Here is an 18155-nt window from a genome sequence, read left to right as displayed (position 1 = left end):
GTGTCAGCGGTTTCGTCGAAATGTGCGAGCACTGGAGCTTCCTGCAGCCGTCTCCGTAGTTCCTCAAAAGAGCGCTCTTGCACACTTGCTCATACAAATGGCACGTCTTCCCTTGTAATTCGTGTAATAGCCTAGTTACACGGGCACAGTTAACCACGGTTAAGCAAACCGCGGTTAGACAAAACCGCAGTTTGCTGCGTTACATGACTGACGAAACTGCCGTTACCCCGCTAACCATGGTTAACGCAAACTGAGCTTAGCCACCTGAGTTCGGTCCCGCTAACCACAGATCCCGCAGCCGCAGTGCTCAAAATCGCACAAGTCAGTTCGGACGCAAGTGGCGGCGCATCAGCGGAGGCGAAAAAAAAAATCACCTGGCGTTCGGAGGAGACGAAGGTTCTCAAATAGCGGGCGCCGCAAAGCTGTCCCCAACAGAGCCTTCTAGGCGCTTGCGTTCTTTGCGTCGCTCTCGCAGTCAGCGCGCTGCCCGTCAGCAGCGGCTCGTTTCCCGATCCACCCGATCAACTACGACAAAAGCCGTACTAAATTTGTAAACTCCGCGCGTCGTTCGCCAAAAAAAAAAAGAATGGATAATGTAGGCAATCATGAAACGTTTTCAGCACTCGGAAACGATCGGCGCACGCGTCGGCCGTGCCGGGCCGGCAAACACGCCGGCGCGCCTGCTCGCACGGCACTGCAAGCGGCTCGAACCGGCCCAGACCACTGCAGCAACAGCTTATCGCCGCTCTTCGGAAGCAATCTGATCGCGGAAAAGAACTTGCACATGCGAAAAAGTGGATGTTAGTGTGGTGAAAATTGTGCTATGGATTGTAATTCGCAGTTGTAGAGAAAGGGGCGGTCAAATATCCACCGCGATGCTAAGCCTAAAGTTCCCAACACCGAGCAGACCGGAGAAAACCAAGCCGGTCGTGAGCTGTTGGGGGAAGCCCCTCTCCTAAATCTCGCCGCGCGCGAGTGCGTTGCGTTTGGGTCTGGAGCGACTGTTTTAACGATATCTACGCTGCTTCTCTTCTGTTTTTTATCGTGAAGTTAAAAGTGTGTTAATTTATTTTTGTTACGCTCACAACCAAGTGACCGCGGCCACCACACTTCGAATTTCGCGCGTAACAGCGAAAACCGCAGTTTGCGATAACCGCGGTTGGAGTTTAGTAACCGCGGTTAAACTTAACTGCGGTCACTTCCGCTGTGTAACTAGGGTATAAGAGGTTCAGCGATCTTCGAGAAGCCTTCAACGAACCGTCTGTAGTACGCGCATAGGCCTAGGAAGCGTCGTACAGCCTTCTTATTGGTAGGTCTGGGGAACGAAGATACTGCGGACGTTTTGTCAGGGTCTGGGCGGATACCTTGTTGGCTGACTATGTGACCGAGGAATTTAAGCTCTTCGAAACCAAGATGACATTTCTCGGGCTTTATAGTGAGAAATGCGGATCGAATTGCTTGTAATACACCTTCTAGTCGTGTGAGATGTTCTTCAAATGTGGCCGAGAACACCACCACGTCATCTAGGTAAACTAAACACGTTTGCCACTTCAATCTGGCGAGGACAGTGTCCATCATCCCTTGGGAACGTTTCAGGGGCAGAACACGAGCCGAAGGGGAGAACTTTGAATTCATACAAGCCATCATGTGTCACGAATGCCGTTTTCTCCCTGTCCGGCTCATCGACTTCTGTCTGCCAATATCCTGATTTGAGGTCCAATGATGAGAAGAATTTTGCATTCCGCAAGCGGTCTAGTGTGTAATCAATTCGAGGTAAAGGGTAAACGTCTCGTTTTGTCGCGCTATTCAGTTTACGGTAGTCCACACAGAAACGCAATGTGTTGTCTTCTTTCTCACCAGGACTACGGGTGAAGCCCACCGGCTTTTCGATGCTGGATGACGTCATCCGTGAGCATTTCCCGTACTTGTTGGTTGATTGCTTCCCTTTCTTTTGGTGATACTCTGTATGGCTGCTGGCGGGTTGGTCTCGCAGCCTCGTCGGTAATGGTGCGCTGCTTCGCCACGGATGGGCGGCGCACACGGGATGATGATGCGAAACACAAAGAAAACTCTTTCACCAGTTCCAATAAAAGCTCCTTCTGCGCGGAGTTCAAGTTGGGGTTGACTTCTACTGGTGGACGCAGCGCGCCTCCGACCAGGTGCGCTGACTCTGTTTCTTCCATCATACAAATGTTCGTTACGTCAGCAACATGCTCCATGAAAGCTATGGTCGTGCCTTTGCGACATGTTGACACTCTGCGCCGAAGTTTGTCAGCAGCACTGTTGTGCATCCATTTTGTAGCTTGACGAGTCCCCTTGCAATGCAAATGCTCCTGTCAAGCAAGAGACCGACTCTTCCTTCCGCAATTCCTTCGTAGTCCTCAGAAGCGTCGTTCTTGACAGGAATAAGCATACTGGTTCGGGGAGGCAGCGTTATGTTGTCGTCGATGACGCGCAAGGCAGTGTCCCGTTGGTCGTCGATATCCTTAGCTACCGCTCTCTTCATCTAGAAGCTTACACTGGGTTTCTGTAGATCGATGACAGCACCATTCTCTTGTAGAAAATCAATGCTGAGGATTAAGTCCTTCGAGCATACGGGAAGCACGATAAAATGTCCGACGTATGTGAAGCCCCCAAATTTAACGCGTGCTGTGCACCTTCCGGAAGGAGTAATCAAGTGGCCGCCAGCGGTGCGAGCCGGTGGTCCTGTCCACGGCGTTAGTACCTTTTTCAGGGTAGTAGCCAATGACTTGCTCATAACTGAACGATATGCTCCCGTGTCCACCAATGCGACTATTTCTTGCTCGTTGTCAACCTGCACAGGTATATAGGAACAAACAACAGCGTCTTCGGTTGGTCTTCGTCATTTCATTGGAGGGTCTTCAGCGCTTCGATGGACAGCGGCCCCACTTCCTGAGGTCACTTCTCTTAATTTTCCCGGACGGAAAGGCTCAGAGAACGGCGCCGCGAAGATTGTGACGGGCTTGGACTCGAAGAGCGGCGTCGCATCGGGGACAGTGATCGGTTGTCGCGCCGTCGTTGCGGAAACCCATTTTGACGTTCGGTCAGGAGAATATCCATGAAGACCAAGTCGTCGGTAGGGACAAGCTCTGTATATGTGGATTGCCTCGCCACAATGGAAACATAGAGGTCGCTGATCCGGCGTGCGCCACACGTCGCTCTTGTGAGGCCGCCTTGCCTCATCAACAGGCAGCATGGCGCGGGGTCTGAGGCCCAATGTCGCTTGCGGTGTTGCGGCGGCAAGTGTTGGGGCAACGTAGCGATCCGACTGCCTCAGGGAAGCCGCATATGAGGCAACCTGGGTCTGTTGTTGCGGAACACCGTACGGCTCCTGCGGCACACCATACTGCCCCTGTGGTGATTCATACGTCTCGGGCGCTCCAACAGCTTGCCTGACTTTGCGGCGCATAGCCTCCGCGAGGGACATGGAGGCTTGACGCTGCTGGACTCCGTGCAGCTTTTGGGGTTCCTCTCGGACGATCGACCTGACCAACTCCCGGAGGCCGCAGTTTCCTTGCTCCACTGAAGGGGCGTCGCTCGACATAAAAGTTATGTCCCGGCTGTTCTGCTTCGCTGTTTGGAGTAGTGCTCTTTCAATTGCTGTGGCCTCAGGCAGAAATGCGCCGACAGGCTGCGGAGGATTGCGCACCAACCCAGCAAATATACCCTGCTTTACACCTCGCATAAGGTGTCTCAACTTCTTTTCCTCAGAGATAGCCGGGTCTGCGCGCCGGAAGAGGCGAGCCATGTCTTCTACGTACATGGTGACGCTTTAATTTGGCCGTTGGTTTCTAGCTTGAAGCGCTGACTCAGCTTTGTTCCGATGATCCGTGCAGGCGTACGTGGCCAAAAACCGCCGACGAAACTCGTTCCACGGCGTCAACGTGGCCTCGTGGTTTTCGAACCACGTGCGAGCTGACTCTTCTAAGGCATACACGTTGTGCAGCTTGTGTTGCTCGTTCCATTCATTAAAGTTCGCAACGCGTTCGAATTGGTCGAGCCAATCTTCCCCGTCCTTGGTGTGCGGGGCTGGTGTACCACGAAGTAGGAAGGTGCCGTACCGGTACCGGAGGTCACAGTGCTGGCGTCCAGCGTGGACATCCCCGTTGGTCTGCTGGTAATGGGCTGGAATTCTACCGGCAAAACTCGCAGTCGCCGGATGGTTCTCTCGAGGACGGGTGTCAACTCCGTGGCTGAGTTTGTTGCCGGGCCACAGGGGGTGGATGTAGAGCTCGGTTGATCGTACCCCGCACCACCACCAGTTTTGTAGCGACAAGATGTTGCACGGGTGGATTACAATTAGCTTATTGAGGCGAACTTGTGCCCACAACGTAAAACACCGACCGTTTCGAACGTCTCCCCACGAGCGTCTCCACCAAAACCGGCCCGCCGCACGAGCGCGCACTCCATGTGGCTTCGTGGAACGCCACGAGAGCGTGCTGCCAGTAACGCGGGAGGCACCTTGCGGGAAAGCTTTCTTCGCGGCAATATCTATCTATATATACATATATATATATATATATATATATATATATATATATATATATATATATATATATATATATATATATATATATATATATATATATATATATATATATATATATATATATATATATATATATATAGCCTGTCATAAGCGGGTAACTGGCGGGAAACCCTCTTATGCTACCTTGGCATCAAGGCTGCCAGAACCGAGGCCCTCGCTAAGCTTTCGCACGATGATAGGGTTTGGAAATGAGGGGCTCGTTAGGAAATACAGAAAGAAATGCCGGCAGTCTACAACGTCAAAAAGGTATAGGGGAATGGCTAGATTATTTTTTTACCGTTAGTGACGTTACATTATTTTATTTTTTTTAATTACGTGAGAAAGAAAGAAAAAAAAACACGCGCCCACTCTGGGCGCGTTTACAATACATTATTGATGTTACATTATTTTACTATTTTTTAATTACGTGAGAAAGAAAGAAAGAAAAACACGCGCCCACTAAGGGCGCGTTTCTTTCTTTTTCTCTTTCTTTCTGTTTCTTTCTTTCTGTTTTTCTTTCTTTCTTTCTCACGTAATTAAAAAAAATACAATAATGTAACGTCACTAACGGTAAAAAAATAATCTAGCCATTCCCCTATGCCTTCTTTGGCGTTGTAGACTGCCGGCATTTCTTTCTGTATTTCCTAACGAGTCCCTTATTTCCAAACCCTATTATCGTGCGAAAGCTGAACGAGGGCCTCGGTTCTGGCAGCCTTGATGCCAAGGTAGCATAAGAGGGTTTCCCGCCAGTTACCTGCTTATGACAGGCTGTAGACGTTCGCGTTACGCCCAGGGGGTTGAAAAGAAGGTCCCCTTCTCCCCGTGTAGTCTGAGTGGCGCTGGCTACCACCCTCAAGCGTCAGATACAGTTGTAGTAAGGTAAATACCCCAGAAAGTGAAGTAGAACACAGTCGCCCAGATAGCCGAATTGGTAAGGCATTCGAGATCTAATCGAAAGGCGTGGGTTCGGTCCCCACTCTGGGCACGTGTTTTTCTTTCTTTCTTTCTCACGTAATTAAAAAAAAATAAATAATGTAACGGCACTAACGGTAAAAAAATAATCTAGCCATTCCCCTATGCCTTCTTTGGCGTTGTAGACGGCCGGCATTTCTTTCTATATAAGTGTATAGCTGTGCGCCTGTCGAGGTGAGCGTAAACGTGTCACCGCACAGGGTACAGGTCCGAGCGGGCTCTGTTCCCCCTCCAAGCGCCCTTGTTGGTGCATCTTCATTTCACAACAATGCACTACGTATACCCACCCAGGCGGGTAAGGCTGGGAGGCGTGCTACTGCTTACTCGAAGGGCTGTCTTCCTGACGCTGAAAGAAGGGGACAACGATACAAATAAAAAAACTGCGTAATGGTCGATGTTTCATTCAAGGGCCCACATTTCTTGTTTTTTATGCTCCACGCTTCGGCCAATGCCAATGGCTTTCGGCTAAAGTCAATGTCACACGCGCTATTACTACCGACAAATGGAGGGAGGGGTGAGGGGATGGCCTAGTTATGTTGGAGACAATTGTGTACTTACTCTCCATCCCCGTCTCTAGTTACTTTTCCCGGGATTTTTTTCATGTTTTTGTTGCGGTCGAGAGGGTGTGAGTATGTGTGTGCCCTCTTCAATTAGGACGAGAATGTAATGGTGCATCGGAGCCACGTAACGTTTGTCTGGAAGAAGGTCATTCTCCGACCGCATGGTCAGACACTAAATGGGCAAAGGCGACAGATAATATGCACGTGTCAGGGTCACCCGCTTTGAAGGTTTGCCTAGTACTACAATGAACAGTTCGGGTGAAAAAAAAAGCAAAGAAGAAATAAAGTACACACACGTATGCACATTTGTTGGACTCGGGAAATGGCTTGAAGGACAGTTCGCATGAAACGGTTGGAACAAGAAAAAGAGAGTGAGCTACAGCTATTCCCAGAATTGTCTACCAATACTTAAGCATTCCTGCGCCGGGCTTCTCCATCACGTTTTTCTACCTCACGTTTCTTTGGTGGAATTAAAGGAACACGTAAACCCAGACAGCTACTTTTTTTTGCACTTTTTGTTAATCGCGAGGGCGCTGGCTTAGATTTAACTACGTGGTTTGGCGAGTTTATTTTCAGCTTTCTCTACATTTTATGTCATACGTCTTAGTTTCTAAGCTAATCGCGTGAGCGCGCTTCATTATATACACCTGTGTGATTTCATTACTTCATTGCTTTGGTTACTTCGCTGCTTCAGTTGTCTTTCTAAATCTTTTTTTTATTTTCTTTGTGGAACGATGGTTGCCAGATTAGGCTATCAATAGGCAAAACAGGCGACTTTTACTTTCACTTGATTGAAATAGTATTTTTGTGTATCTTCAATTTTTGCTGGTGGTTTCCATTTACACTATTGTGATGATTAAATGTCTTAAGTCTATCAATTGCACTTTTTTCTGCTGTTGCAAGGCTTTACAATGCCCGTGTTTGGGCACTCGCCGACAAAAAAAAAACACGATACCGAGGCAGGAAAGCACGCAAGAGATGAACAAACAAAAAGAACACACACATACGCTCACACCAACGGAAGTGCGAGGTGAGTAGTTCCAAAGGTTACAATGTGAACTCCGCCTTCTGCACCACAACGAGAAGTACCTGCCTTGACGACCACATTTAGTTTTTAAGCCACTATATTGTCACGCAGCCAAAGACGACGCAGTTGTCTTCAAGGAAAACAAATTTATTGGAGCGAACTTGTGCTCCCCTAACAACTCAAAGAATACACAGGCGGTGAAGCAGCAGCCAACAAAGTGACGTGCCCAGGCGAGCGTCGGCGAGTTCAGTGCCGGGGCGTCTCTTCTGCGGGAATATATCTTGGGGGAGAGTGTTTCCCGAACCGTCGATTTCGTCCAAAACACTGTAGATCAAAGAATATTAATCTAGGCGGTTGACGCTAGTTCGAAACGTTCTTCCTATCACCCTATAAAAAGAGATAACACGTGCGGCATAAAGATAAAGAATGGAACACGGGCTTCACTTAGCACACGGATGACACAGATAACACATCCCGGCGCAGCCGGTCGGCAAGAACAAAACATAAACAAACCCAATGCATGGTTCGCGGCAATATCACAGCTACCACGATTCTAAAATTGAGGTTTTAGGGTGTTTAAATGAACTACCAGACGTGTTTATGTGCTTTGTTAGAGGTACTGAAGGGAGTTTTCTTGCGTAATAGAGGTGACTACCAATTCGACTGCGTTAGGAGGTCGACATAATATAGGCCGCAGACGATACGCTCGAGAATATATACAACATTAGCGGTGTCACAGTTCAAGCTACTTTGTACCTTCACTCTCAAGCCGTGCCGGTGGCAAGCTGTGTATTGGTCATCTGTCAGCGTATGCCTAGCAGCATGGCTTATCGCAATGCCTGCAAACACTTGTTTGCGTGCGACGATATAAAGCTTAATTTAGTTTTTTTAAAAAACCGTCTAATCCACAATTTATTGAATGGTGTGTGGCGTTTCGGGAAATGTGCTTTTTAGGCGTTCGCTTTGAGTGAGGATATTAGAGAGTTTTAGAATAGTGGGCCCCAACACTGTGGGTTCCCCAAGCGGCTTTGGGCACAGTACTGCGCATGGGCAGAACCCAAGCTGTCCTTGGGGCTTTGGGTTGGCACCTAGCGCTCACACTACTTTACCGACACATCGGGCTCCTCAAACCTGGCCCCAAGAGGAGCTTGCGTTCCTTGCGTCGCTCTCGCAGCGAGCGAGACGGCGCGTGACCACGGCTGAAGCAAAACCTGCGGCTCGTTTGCCGTTCCACCCGATCAACTACGATGATCGCTGAGCTAAATTTGTAGATTTTGCTTGTCGTTCGCAAGAAATGGATAAAGCAAAATATCGTGAATCGTTTTCTGCCCTCGGAAATGGTCTGCGCATACGCCGGCCGCTAATGCCCGCACGGTCCACGAAGTGACTCGAACAGACGCAGACCACGGTAGCAACAGCTTGTTGCCGCTCTTCCGAATCAATCTGATCGCTAAAAGGAAGTTCCACATGCGAGACAGTAGATGTTTGTGGGGGGGGAAATGTGCTAGGGATTGTTATCAGCGCTGATTTTAAAAGCGGCGATCAGATATCAGCCGCGATGTTAAGTTAACGCTGACCGGCGCTCAGGTTCCGCGGTCCGACCAGGCACAGCGCGTGGCCTCCGCGATCGGCTGCCGGCGGCGCGCCGTTGCTCCGGCCGTCCCATTCGGCACGTCCCCCAGCAAAAAAACCTGTAATTTGACTAACTCCGACACACAACGGCTCACTTCAGTGAGCGGCTCAGAACGGCTCAGTTCACTGAAGTGAACCGGTTCATTTGAACGGTTCAGCGGTTCATTTAGGTTTGTAACCTGTGTTAAGCATCCATAATCTAAATTAGTACTCAATTGTTATTTAGTCATTTATTTTGTAACAACATCCGCTGTATTTGTGCTGAAAAGAATTGGCCTCACCATCATTACAAAGGTTTTTATGTGTCAGTGGTATTTCAGAATCACTCTCGGTCGATATATATAGAAGAAAATGCAACTTTTTGTCAACTTTATAACCTCACAAATATGATCTCTACTAGTGAGCTGTGACGCCAGAAAAAATGATTCTGGACATAATACAAGAAACTAATTTTAATATTGTGGTGGTGAACAACACTTTGTTCAGTTTATTCGAAGCGAGGTCGACGGGTCCGCTTTCTGGCAGCGATAATAGATGACGCGAAAGTTGCACACAAGACCCAGCTGGGTCGGCCGATACGCCTCTAATAACTCTACCGGAACGTGCCGACACGACTCCTTCAGAGCCATGCTCAGCACGATTCTCTAATCGAGCGAGCAGCCGCTGCACGTCGGTTCTTAGAAGAGCCGCTCTGCCAAAGAACCGCCGGGAGCCGATAATCGCCGCGGAACTGAGCGGTTAAGAAGATGCGGCTCGTTCCTGACTCGGACAACAGCTACACGCACAAATGTAACTGTAGTTATTCTAGTGAATTATATGGTCACAGGAGTTTATTTTCCTCTTACTTTGAAAATACAGACGCAGTTCGTTCACTGCTGCCATTGCGGCCTCCCGATCTGTCACTCACCGCCGCCGTCATCGCGGTTCCCAAATGGCGCCTCAGAAGACCCGCTTCGCGAAGAGCGGCTCTCGAAAAGAGCGGGAGCCGTTCTTCGGTTCTTCGGTTCAGTAACTGAGCGGAAAGAGCCGGAAGAGCCGATGAACGGGTCAAAACTGCATCCGGTTCTCCTGGCTCGAATTGTCTGCTCCCACGACAGGAGGCGCGCTGGAGGAGTTTGAAAAATTAGCCCCAGCCGGCCCGGCAGTACAGTTGCTTTCCCGCGCCGATAACAGATGGCGCAGAGCGACGGCTCATTTGACCCGGGTCTTCGGTTCTTTCGCTCAGTAACTGAGCGGATCCGCTCACCGGAAGAGCCGATGAACGGGTCAAAACTGCATCCGGTTCTCCTGGCTTGAGTTGTCTACTCCCACGACAGGGGGCGCGCTGGAGGAATTTGAAAAATTAGCCCCAGCCGGCCCGGCAGTACAGTTGCTTTCCCGCGCCGATAACAGATGGCGCAGAGCGACGGCTCATTTGACCCGGGTCTTCGGTTCTTTCGCTCAGTAACTGAGCGGATCCGCTCACCGGAAGAGCCGATGAACGGGTCAAAACTGCATCCGGTTCTCCTGGCTCGAATTGTCTGCTCCCACGACAGGGGGCGCTGGAGAAATTTGGAAAATTAGCCCCAGCTGGCCCGGCAGTGGAGTTGCTTTCTCGCGCCGGCAATAGCTGGCGCGAGAGAGCGTTGACCCGGCTTTTAGGCTCCGTTGGCTCTTTCTCCATGGTTTGCAGTGCTGTGGCTCGCCCCGTTCGACACTGATCACTGAGGGGGCGAGAAGGGTCTCCCTCTCTCCAAAAGAACCGCCGCTCACTCTTACTGAGCCACGGCTCACTCGTTCTTCAAAAAGAGCGGCTCAAAAGAACCGGATCACTCCTGAGCGAAGCATCTCTATGAAGCGAGGCTCATCTGACCGACACTGCCCGCGTTTTCAGGTGTTCGTCAATCTCGTTATCGAGTTTTCACTGCAGACAAACCTTGAGTATGCGTTCGATGTGTTTTCACTCGTTCCTGCATGCAGTACAAAGTTAAGGTATGTACGTTGTTTAAAAGGCACATGTTCGTTTTGCATGCAGCCGGTTTGGTTACGTGTAAGTCGAATGAGGCAGCCCAAACTCTTTTCGCATTTCGTGCAGATTGAATGCCAGTGTGCTGAATTCTTTTGTCACTTTTACGGCCTTTTCGCGAGCTTTCACGGCGTTTTACATTTTTATGCCTTGCAGGCTGTTTCGAAAGAATTTGGCCCCAGTGCGCGCGTGTTGTTTCACGGCGCGTGTGCTTGCGTGTGTGGTCGCGTGCGCACGCGTGCATGTTACGTGTGTGTGTGCGTGGGGGTTCGTGCGCGTGTGTGGCGTGCGGGTGTGTGCATGCGTATGTGGGTGGGTACGCGGCGCGTGTTTATGTGTGTGTGTGTGTAGGTTCGCACGTGCGCGCGCGTGTGTGCATGCGTGTGTGTGTGCCTCGTTTCTGGGTGTGTTCGTGGCGCGTGTCAATGTGTGTGTGTGTGTGTGTGTAGGTTCGCACGTGCGCGCGCGTGTGCGTGCGTATGTGGGTGGGTTCGCGGCGCGTGTTAATGCGTGTGTGTAGGTTCGCACGTGCGTGTGTGCGCGTGCGTACATGGGTGGGTTCGCGGCGCGTGTTCATGTGTGTGTGTAGGTGCGTGCGTGTGCGTGCGTGCGTATGTGGGTGGGTTGGCGGCGCGTGTCAATGGGTGTGTGTGTGTAGGTTCACACGTGCGCGCGCGTGTGCGTGCGTATGTGGGTAGGTTCGCGGCGCGTGTTAATGCGTGTGTGTAGGTTCGCACGTGCGTGTGTGCGCGTGCGCGGGAGGTGCTCCCTGTGTAAAATTGTGCAACGCATAAAAAACATGGTGCATACTATGTCCCTCCGTTTTTGGGTTGTTTCTGTAAATGAAGTCTCATGTATAAACTTGTATGCAAGTCACTACTCTGCAATGTGCTCCGTGTACAGAATTGTGCAATGCAGAAAAACATGCTGCAAACCGTCCTTTTTTTTTTCTTTCTGTAAATAAAGTATAACGTATCCTGAAAGGATTTTGTTTGTCCTCTTGCCCAGATGTAGCTTCGGTGCATTAGCCTCCAATGTTTTTGTCAACCGCGGGAAAAATGTTCTGCTGGGTTCAAGGACGCGGGTTCGATTCGCGGCCGCTTTTCTGCTGGAGGCGAAAGCGAAAGCGCCCGTGTGTTCCAGGTTTCGGCGTTCGTTAAAAATCCCCAGGCGTATGGGCGTCGGCGGGAGGGAGGAGGGGGTGCAAAAAAGGCACTTGTGCCCCCCTCATCCAAACCATTCTAACACTTTACCCCATACCCTCTCCCTCTTCCTTCGCGCAACAATAGATTTGCCCTTTCAAGGTAAAATCCTGCCGACGCCCATAACCAGGTGGTCACAATTAATCCCGAGCCCTCTACTACGGGGCGCCTCATCGCCTATGTAGCGTCGACGCGTTAAACCTCATAATCAATAAAAAATTGACCAAGTTCCAGCCAGGCAACTTCAACGAAAGCATTGCAGGAAGTTTGTCTTAGCCAACACTGGATTGGAACAACGCTTTGTAAGACACCTATGCGCCGTGAAAGATTACACTTCACTTAACAATTTTTCTCTTGAATGAATGCAAACAAAAAAAGTGATATCGTTGGTACACAAAAAAGAAGAAATCAATGCACTGCGCTCTTTCTTTTATAACGCGCTCTTTCACGTACTAAAATAACAAATACAAGTTTTCCAGAAATAAAACAAGACGCCTTATCTTTTTAAATATGCGTGACCACAAAAATAAAAATTACTGATGTGCAATGAATTCACTTACGCTTCACAGCGGCCCTAACCCACGTCAAAAATTAAAAGGCTAATAATTAATGGCGCCTGTAACTACTTCTATCTACTGCATTGATGAGCGGTTCTAATAATCTATTATACGTCTCACACAGGCTGCGAAGGCCGAGTTTTCCTCCTGTGCGCCCGCCCGCGCCACGGAAAGCGACCTAGGCTACGCGCGCCGCGGTGCGGCGGAAAACGGCGAAACGGCCTCTTCGGAATTACGCTCTCTCCGGGCGATTGGGACGGCCGGAGCAACGGCGCGCCGCCGGCAGCCGATCGCGGAGGCCACGCACAGCGGCGCGCGGTGCGGTGAGCTGCCGAAGGATGGCGCTACCTGCGCGGAAGAATCAAAACACGCCACGGCAGGTGTCTTTTGTCACCAATCGCTCAAATGGCAATTATAGCGAAAATAAGGGAGGAAGCAATAAAGGTAAAAGAAAGGCAGGAATGTCAACCAGGCTGTGGCCTAGTTTGCTATCCTACACGTGGGAAAGGGGAACAATTGGCAAAAATATGAAAAAAGTAAAAGAAGGCGAAGGTAAGGACAGAGCGTAAAGAGGTGCGCCCGGTGTTAAGGCACTATAGGCGACAGAGTTCATTCACTTCATAGAAAATAATCTTTTCTGCTACAGTCTTTCATGAAAGTTTGAGTTTTTAGCAAGCACAGGAGCGTTTTTGTCGCCTTGTGCGTAGATGACGGAAAAGGCCAGCGGCCCAGGACTTTCTCCTCCGAGAACAGCCGCCGAGAATCCAGCTTCCGTAGTGTTGACTAGTGTTGCCTTCTTGCCGATGAACAACGGGGTCACTCGCAAAGAACATGGCGTATGGTCTCTGGTGTTTCATAGACTTCCCACGCCTCATTGTCTGCCATTTCGATTAAATAGGAGTAAGCATTCGTGAAGGGGACTCCCAGCCTAAGACAGCAAATAACGGTTGCACCAGTTCGTGGGAGGCCTAATGGTAGAGGATGCTGGAGATGCGGGTCCAGGACATGTATACAAGCGCTCGGGAACTTGTAGGTAGTCCATTTTGCTATCGTGGTCTCCCTGGCAAGTTTGCGGAGATTCCTAGCGGCGTCCGTCCTGGATAATGGAATGGATATAGTCTCCGTCTTTTGATGATGATGGTTGGATGTTTATGGCGCAAGGCCAACTGGGGCAAAGAGCGCCAAAACAATAGTCATATATGAGGGGTAAAACCTTAAACACTACGAAAAGTCAGCAAAAACAAAAGTAAAATCACAAAACGACAATGAGCATGGCTGGTGTATAGGGCCAGGGAGTGATCACGTGTGGTATGAAATGAGGTCTAAAAATTAAACTTCTTTTAAATATGTAAAAACGCACTTGATAGAAAACATGGGATCGTCAGAGAGGAAAAACGCTGGGTGTAGTGGGACGTGTAGTCTGTATAGCTGTGGGAAGTGTTTGCGTCGTGTTGTGTGAAGTGCTTTGCATTGAATGAGTATGTGAACTACGGATAGGGCCTCTCCACACCTGCCACACTGGGGTCTTGAAGACCCCGTGAGGAGATACGAGTGTGTGACATGTGTGTGCCCTATCCGTAGCCTAGCAAGGGCAACTTCTGTGTATCTGTTGCGTGTGTCAGTGGTGTATGGTCCCAAGCGTGGTTTTATAACGTGTAACTTGTTATCTGTTTGTTCACTCCAGTGTGTTCGCCATCTGTTGCGAAGTTGGTGCCTGATGTGTGGCTTCATGTCTGTGTATGGCACTGTTGCTATGTCCATTGTATTCAAGAGTGTAGCTGCAGTGGCCATTCGATCTGCGGTTTCGTTCCCGGCAATTCCAGAGTGCCCTGGAACCCAAAAGAAAGTTATTTGAAGGTTTGATGCATATGCAGACATGATAGCCTTAAAAACATGATTGATGACAAAGTTTTTAGAATGCTTTCCTGATGCAAGTGCTTGTACTACGCTAAGAGAGTCTGTGTACACGACGGATTTTAGGATTTTATGTTGGACTATGTGATTTATTACCATTAAAATACCGTATGCTTCCGCTGTGAATATGCTGCTACAAAGGTTCATTGTTTTACTGACGTTAAAGTTTGGCCCATGCGCAGCACAAGCCACAGCAGTTGCAGTCTTGGACGCATCGCTGTAAAACTCTTCACAGCGGTAATTATGCTGCACAAACAAGAAATGCTGCAGAATCGCAATCCTTGGTGACCTGTTCTTGCTAAACAGCATAAAAGACAGGTCACATGACACAGGGCGGAGATGCCATGGTGGAATTGAATCAATGATGGGCGTCTTGTGAATGCCTGAAAACGAGACTTCTAGCTCAGAGGATTCTTCTCGCACTCTTAGATGAAACGGCATGGAGATTGATGGACGATTTAAAAAGAGTTGCTGTGAGGATGCATCATTAATGGTCGGAGTAAAATGATGATTTGTCATAGACATGATTTTTGAGGCATATAAAACGTCCATGTACACCCTCTGGTGATCTAGGGACCATTTATTGCATTCCACATAGAGACTTTGGACAGGGCTAGTGCGACAAGCACCGCATGCGAGGCGTAGCCCTAAATGCAGCACCGGGTCCAGCATTTTTAGTGCCGTTTTTGTTGCGCACCCATATACAACACTGCCGTAGTCCAAGCGGGATCCCACTAGGGCGCTATAAACACACAGAAGGAGTTGCCTGTCTGCACCATATGACTGGTGGGAGAGAACTTTGAGAATATTCATAGTTTTTAGGCATTTTTGCTTAAGATGTTTCAAGTGTGGGACAAATGTTAGCTTGTTATCGAATATTATGCCTAAAAACTTGTGCTCCTTTTTAACAGGAATTGAAACGCCATTCAGAGTAATATCTGGGTCCGGATGGATCCCGCGCTTTTTGGAGAACACAACACAAGAACTTTTTCTTGGATTGAGTTTAAAACCATTCTTGTCTGCCCAGCTGCCAAGTTTTTTAACACCAAGCTGGACCTGACGTTCACAGATTGACATATTACAAGATTTAAAAGATATCCGTACGCCGCCTACATACATAGAGTAAGAAATGGTAGGTGGCAATGCCTTCCCAAGAGAGTTCATTTTAATTATAAAAAGAGTACAGCTTAGAACTCCACCTTGCGGCACGCCGTTTTCTTGCACATGAATCCTTGACAGTGCACTACCAACTCTCACGCGAAACGTTCTGTGGGACAGATAACTAGCCAGAGTGTTGAGCACATGACCCGAAACACCGAAAGAATTCAGGTCACTGAGGATCCCGTAGCGCCAAGCGGTGTCGTAGGCCTTCTCGAGGTCGAAAAACACAGTTACGACATACTGTTTATGCACGAAGGCATCCTTATATACGATTCAAGAGCTACGAGTTGATCATTCGTGGATCGCCCCGCCCTGAAGCCTGCCTGGCAGCTCTCGAGAAGACCGTTGTACTCGAGGAAGTACACGAGCCTGCGATTTATCATCTTCTCGAAGAGCTTGCACAGGCAGCTCGTCAGGGCAATAGGACGGTAACTTGAGGGGGACGACGGGTCCTTTCCCTCCTTCAGGAAAGCTACAACTATAGCCTCCTTCCAAGAGTTTGGAATGTGCCCCGAAAGCCAAATCTTGTTATATAGGTGTAAGAGTGTTAGAAGACTGTCTGCGTGCAGGTGTTGCATCATTGTGTATGTGATAATGTCTGGGCCTGGAGCTGAGGGTTTACACGTGCTCAGAGCAGCCCTCAGCTCATGTAGTGAAAATAGGGAGTTGTAAGAAGTCTGTGATTTGTTGTTGTCGTGTAGGGACTTCTTTTCACAAGAGGCTTTATGTTTCAGGAAAGTGTTCGTGTAGTGTGCTGAACTGGACACGTGTTGGAAGTGTTGTGCGAGTGTGTCAGCCTGGTCTTCCAGAGTGTCCCCTGTTGTACTGACCAGGGGCAGGCTGTGTATCTGTTGTCCTTTGAGTTTGCGTATACGTGTCCATACTTTCCGTGTGTCTGTGTAGGAGTTTATTGGTGTTATGAATGTACGCCAACTCTCTCGTTTTGCCTCACGGCGCACACGTTTTCCTAATGCCTTGGCCCGTTTAAACAAGAGGAGGTTTCCCGACGTAGGGTACCGACGAAGGATGCCCCACGCCTTGTTCTGGGCCTCTCGCGCAGGCCTACAGTCCTCATTCCACCACGGCCTCCGCTGGTTGCGCGGGGCACCAGAGGCGTGGGGAATGGACTTTTCGGCGGCGTCGAGGATGTGCGCCGTGAGGAGTTGGGTAGCTTCTTCAACGTGTAGGTGTCCTATGGATGTGTGGTGTAGTTTGGATGTCTCTGTAAATGTATTCCAGTTAGCTCGTGCTTCATTGAACCTATTATGGGAAGATGAACTGCTTGGGCCTTTACCTATATATGTAAGTGAGGTGGGGAAGTGGTCACTGCCATATGGGTCAGTTCCCACACCCCACTCGAGAAGAGGAAAGAGAACTGCGGAGCCAATAGCCAAGTCAAGACATGAGTATGTGTTGTGACCTATGTTATGGTATGTAGGCTGTTTGTTGTTGAAAAGGCATGCTCCAGAGGATGTAAGAAACCTCTCTATCAGGCGACCCCGGGCATCCGTACGAGAAGAGCCCCAAAGAGAACTGTGAGCATTAAGGTCGCCTGTTGGAATGTACGGTTCGGGCAGCTGGTCAACCAGCACCTCGAAGTCAGAGCTCGAAAGTGCAAGATCAGGAGGAATGTATATGGAGCATACCGTTATCAACCTATTAAATATTATTAATTGTATTGCTACAGCCTCAAGGATAGTGTTTAAAGTGACAGGGTGGCATGCTAAAGATTTCCGGACGATTATGGCCACACCGCCAGAAGAGTGTGTGCAGCCATCCCTGTCTTTCCTGTATACCAGGTAACTATTCAAGAAATTTGTGTGTTTAGAATTCACATTTGTTTCCAGAACACACATTACACTTGGCTGATTGGTATGCAGAATCTCATACACGTCGTCAAGATTATTCATAAGGCCTCTGCAGTTCCATTGAACAATATTTTCTCTTCCCATTATTTAGTGTGAGAGCTACTGGAGTGTGTATGTTTATGTGTCGTCTTTCGGGGCTGTGACTCTTGGATTGGGCTTTTTGGGCGGCCTATCTGTAGGCTTGGACGACGGAGGCCGCTCCTTGCGCTGCGTTGCAGGCAAGAACGGCACGACGTCCATCTCGTCGTCCGATGTACAGTGTGTGCCCGTGGAACCGGGCGGGCCCCCCGGACTTGGCCCCCCTTCGGGGGCCCTTCGTTTGAGCCGCCACCGCCGCTGGTGTCGGGGGCACCAGAAGTGGCACGGGCGGTGCGGTGGTGGTGGGAGCTGGTCCGGGGCCCGTGGTGTCCATGGCACCCTCCAACGCACTGGACGATGGGGAGGCAGGGACGGGAGCGGCACCGGTCCCGACGGAAGAGGTTGCCACCACAACCGCTGCTGGCTCAGCGAGCGGTGCGGAGGCGGGCTGGGCTGCAAGAGGCAACCCAGGGGGGGGGGGGGGGGGGCGGGGGCGGGATCAGGTCCGACTCGCGGTACTGGGTCCCCGCCGAAACCAGACGCCGCTCCGCCCCCCGGCGAGCCGCGTCGGCGTACCTCCCCAGGGGGAAAGAGGCGAACCTCTTCCGCGCCTCTGGGAAGGTGATGTTC

At 49.8% G+C, this 18155-nt stretch overlaps 1 protein-coding gene and 1 non-coding gene across 2 annotated transcripts in view; one reads left to right on the top strand and one right to left on the bottom strand.

Annotated features, from left to right (window-relative positions):
• The window catches only part of LOC144143358 (annexin A4-like), a 395087-nt gene that overhangs the window by 250504 nt on the left and 126428 nt on the right, over positions 1–18155 (bottom strand). The gene's annotated exons all lie outside the window — the stretch shown is intronic.
• On the top strand, positions 5463–5534 carry Trnar-ucu (transfer RNA arginine (anticodon UCU)). The gene has a single exon. It is a non-coding gene; the product is annotated as a tRNA-Arg (tRNA).

The sequence above is a fragment of the Haemaphysalis longicornis genome, unplaced genomic scaffold, assembly GCF_048455015.1.
Source record: "Haemaphysalis longicornis isolate Haplotype H1 unplaced genomic scaffold, Haemaphysalis longicornis Haplotype H1 scaffold_1, whole genome shotgun sequence".
In the NCBI taxonomy this organism is placed as follows: Eukaryota; Metazoa; Arthropoda; class Arachnida; order Ixodida; family Ixodidae; genus Haemaphysalis; species Haemaphysalis longicornis.
The sequence above is the reverse complement of the archived record's forward strand: the minus strand, read 5'-3'. Positions and strand labels throughout refer to the sequence as shown.